At 28.8% G+C, this 4,736-nt stretch overlaps 1 pseudogene; it reads right to left on the bottom strand.

Annotated features, from left to right (window-relative positions):
- Positions 1-3,671: 3,671 nt before the first annotated feature.
- Positions 3,672-4,219, bottom strand: LOC111613066 (annotated as a pseudogene).
- Between the last annotated feature and the right edge of the window lie 517 nt (positions 4,220-4,736).

Genomic DNA, 4,736 nt, shown 5'->3' with positions numbered 1-4,736 from the left:
AATCTGTGCATGTTGCACAAGGTGTATCAGGTACTATTATAGATAAAGGTTCCATACATCGATTTCTACCTTATTTAATTAATGGCATTAAATATGGCTGCCAAGACATTGGTGCTCAAAGTTTAAGTTCCTTAAGGTTTGTATTAACTTTATTTTGCGGTTTTAATAATTAAGCTAAAAACCAACCAAATGGCGAAATTCTATTGGGCTAGTTTAAGGCTAATTACTAAAAGAATTACGTAACCAATTTGGCTCTAGAGGTAAGCGTTAGGTGCCATCTCTTATTAATAATTATAAATAAAATTAACTAATTTAAATAATTTAGAACCTCTGGGAAAACAAATCAGCCCGGAGCGATTTTTTTCTCCCAGTCCAATTTCGGCATTTGGTTGGTTTTTAGCTATATTATATATCGGGTTTAGCGATGTTTGTTTAATAATTAATTTTTAGTGATTGCATTTCTTGAAAGTAACCAGTTGAGTTAGATTTCTCTCAAGATTCCTGCTTGCTTCCTGTTTAGACTAAACTGTCTTTCTCTCTGTATATGTTATGGCAAAAATATTATTGAAAAATAAAAAATAAAATGATACTTGTGTGGCCATTTAAAAAAAAGTAAAGAATAAAAACATAGCTTAAAACAGAACAGGATGGACAATTTAAGTATTTCTCAGGCAACATTAGATTAAATTGTTTTTAAATAGACTGCTATTTTATAGTTAGATATATTGTTTAAAGTCTGTATATTTATGTGCAAATCTATTAATACAGAATTATGCTAAAAATTTTATTTATTTACTAATTTTAATATTTATGCTATTATTATTATTATTGCAAATTGGAATATAGTGATAGATTAGATGATTCTAGCATTCCAAAATTATTTGCTCACTTTCTTTTTTAAGTAAACTAATTTCTCCAAGTTTGCTGAATTAATTGTTTGAAAGATGAATAAAAACTTTATATTTAAATCTAATGTGGCAAAATTTAAAATATTTAATAATCAAAGTAATATGATTGCATTCTGTTATATAAATAATTTATTTTTTTATGAAAAAGTCATTAATTACATAAAAATTCATATGCAGGATGCCCCTGAAAAGCAATGCCAGGCTTATATCTCTAGTCCTAATTGGAATGGAAATTTGAAAATTGGGTATATTAATAATAGAGCTGGAAAACTGTATTTTTGTATGATATTTTGAAAATTAAACCTTTGACCTTTAAAGGACATTTAATTTTAAAAAATCATTTAATTATATGTAAAAAATTTTTTTAAAACAATAGATCTTGTTTATTTTCCATTTTCTAATTTTAAAATTAATGAAATTTCATATAATACAAAACTAGAGAATGAGTGGATGTAAGAAATTAAATTTGGGAATGAAAAATAAATAAAGTCTATTGCATTAAAATTGTTTACGTATGATTAAATCTAAACAATGTGTGATATTTCTGTCCCATATTTGTTACGTGTATTGGGTATTCTCACACTGTGGTTTCATAACACTTTTTGTGTACTTACTGCTGGAGGCAGTAATGGTCATGTTCCATCAGATGTGCATCCAAAAACTCTGGCCATCTTTTCCCTTTTTTGGATTTTTTTCTCATTAGACTTAGCTGCCAAATGGGTTTAATAGATCATTCAAGGAGGACTAGTGAGCATATGTGGGAACAAGACAAATTCATTATCCCTAGTATCTCACACCACTAGGATATATTTATACATATACATATATTGAAAGGATTGGGCTCTCTTTGGAATAGTGCTTTGGAGACAACTTCCTAACAGTGAAAAAGGGAGAAGGAAAAAGTGACTGAAACCAAGATATATTCAACACATTCTCTACATGTTAAATGTTGTACAGACTGAAACACTTAATAGATATAGAGAAGTTCTCATTTCCAACTTGTGAGGGAGGAATAGTGAATACAGAGAATGATATTGTCAGATTTATGTCCCGTTACAGACTGGGATAAGTTTGTTACAATTTATACATATATTTTCTGTCTAACTGCTCTCATGCAATGAGAATTACAAATATTTTAAGATTTTCTTTAAATTCAATATCTGACTGTTTCTGTATATGAATCATTATTAAACAAAATGAATCTAGTTAGAAAAACTTGTGTAAAACATCATTTTCAATGTTTCTCTGCAATATTTTATTATTTTAAAGAAAATTCTCCAAATAAACAATTTGTATTAGTTGAACTTTTAATATATTGAAAAACTTTTACTTATTAAGTTATAACTTCTGAATGCTTTGTGTGATTTCAATGATGCTGATTGCATTATTTGATTCAGCACTAAAAATCCTATAAAATGATATGCCACAAGAATATTAAAATTTTAAAGTTGTAATTGTTCTGATCATGTAAGTTCAAAAGTCAAATTATCAAAATAACATGCAAAAGTGCATATTTTTAGCTCCATTAATATACCCAATGTTTCAAATTTTTATTCAAATTTTTATTCCAATTAGGATCACATAGAAAAATTTGGTATTGTCTTTATGGGTTACACTACATATTCAGAGATCAAAAAAAAAAAAAAAAAAGAATTTTATCAAATATCATTTTACTGGTTAAAAGAGTTGTCTATAAAAAATAATTTCAAAGTTAATATATATATATTATTTTATGTAATATTTGAAATTTATAATTTTATTTAACATATTAAAGATTAATGACCTATTCTGGAGACCTGAAATTTGAAAAAAGAACCTTATCTGCACAATTTGAAGGAAGTGTTCATGGACTTTACTCGTAAGTGCATTTCATGCTTGATTTCTGATAGAATTGGTTTTTAATGTGACATTTAATGTTTAAAGAAATTTTTAAATAACATTATTAGAATGAAAATAAGAAATGATTAGTATGATTGAATTGAAACAAAGAAAATAGTTTGGCATTGTTTTATGGTAGCTTAATATAATGTTTATTGTGAAATTTTTTAATTTTTGAAAGTTATCCATTAAAAAAAAACAAATTGTTAAGTGTTAATTGAGTGTTGCAAAGTTAATTATTTGTGATTCAAGTTATCTCCTGGAGACAAATGTGTTACAGATCACATTTTTTGCAATCAGATTCAGGAAAGAAACATATGCAATACTCATTCACGAAAACTCGTAAACATTTATAACTAGCTTTATTAACATAAACGATAACTCGTAAACATTTATAACTAGCTTTATTAACATAAACGTAACTATGAGTGAACAACGTATCGTCGTGTCCAGATCTAGGGGTTACAAACAACTAAAGACAACTCGTTGAGACAAAGAACACACACGAGGTCAGAGGTGTGGGGCAATTCCCGGTAGCAGTCATCCCCTGGCGGTTTACATACATAACAAATACTCAGTGATTTAAATAATTATCATAATCACTGTTTTAAATGCAAAAATGCCTGTTTGTTCTTATTTAATGATGTAGGCATAATAAAATATATTTTAAATAAATTAAGAAGAATATTAAAAAGACATTAATCAGTTGAAACTAATATCTCAAATACTTAATGGAAAATTTAGTTTCAGATGGCAATTTGCCTTAGTTGAATATTTTCTATTAAATTGTGTGCCAACAACAGCCACAAGGTCAAACTTATATGGTTGCCAAGGTGCAGTTGGTACAAAAGGATTCATCAGACCTTTCTGTAGGGTTTCTGCTAGTTATTTCTTCTTTTGAGCTTTCTCGGCAGCTTTGGTCACCTGCCACCAGAGACATTCTTGGTCTTCACAGCCTTGATTACTTCCATGGTTACTTTTTGTCTCATGTCACGGACAGTAAATCTTCCAAGAGGTAGAAATTCGGTAAATGTTTCCTACACATTGGCTTAGTTGGAGCCAATTCAATAATATCAGCATCACCAGGCTTTATGTATTTAGGATTATCTTCTAATTTCTTTCCACTTTGGTGATCACATTTTTCCTTGATTCCCTGAACTTGGAAGCAATGTGAGCAGTGTGACAATCCAACACTGGAGTGTACCCATTGGAAATTTGGCCAGGGTGGTTTAATACAATAACTTGGGCCATAAATTCTTCAGTGCATTTGGGAGGGGTATCTTTGCTATCACCACAGACATAGCCATGTCTCAGTTCATTGACAGCAACATCCTTCACATTCTTTTATGCTCAACATTCTTTGGTTTATGCTGTCATGCATAATGCTGAAGAAGACTGGATCAAAGAGGAAAGTGATGACATACAAAACACATCTAGTATGCATTGTATTGAAATAAATACTCAAGACATCCATTGCACAATGCAGAAAGATCACAACTGGACAACACTTGGTGTAGACAACATTCACGAAAGATTGTCATCACTAGCGTTGCTTTCGATAGAAAAAAGATTTTAAATACTTTGATGGAATGAATGATGAGCAATTTTTATGATAAGTAATTAGCGACTTTGCAGAAAAAAATTGCTGAATAGAATTAGTTTATAAAAAGTAATAAAAACAAGTCTTATATCTTTGTTTCGTGTCAATTATCTATTTTAGAATTAAAATAAATAAACTGTTTATTTTTGTCATTTCTGGTATTTGTTTAAAATTTTTATGGAAACACAGCTTCCCTATCATCAAATGTCATGGCACACCACTGTATTTCTACTTTAAAATTTCCTTTAGTTTTGAATTTTCTTTTAATATTATGTGCATATGCATAAAATACAACATAATATCAAAATATTTTATTTCATTGAACATGCATAAATTTTACAATAATTTGC

Source organism: Centruroides sculpturatus, unplaced genomic scaffold (genome assembly GCF_000671375.1).
Source record: "Centruroides sculpturatus isolate CEXI.00-Female unplaced genomic scaffold, Cexi_2.0 scaffold1482, whole genome shotgun sequence".
In the NCBI taxonomy this organism is placed as follows: Eukaryota; Metazoa; Arthropoda; class Arachnida; order Scorpiones; family Buthidae; genus Centruroides; species Centruroides sculpturatus.
Note: the sequence above shows the minus strand (reverse complement) of the source record. Positions and strands in the feature narration are given on the sequence as shown.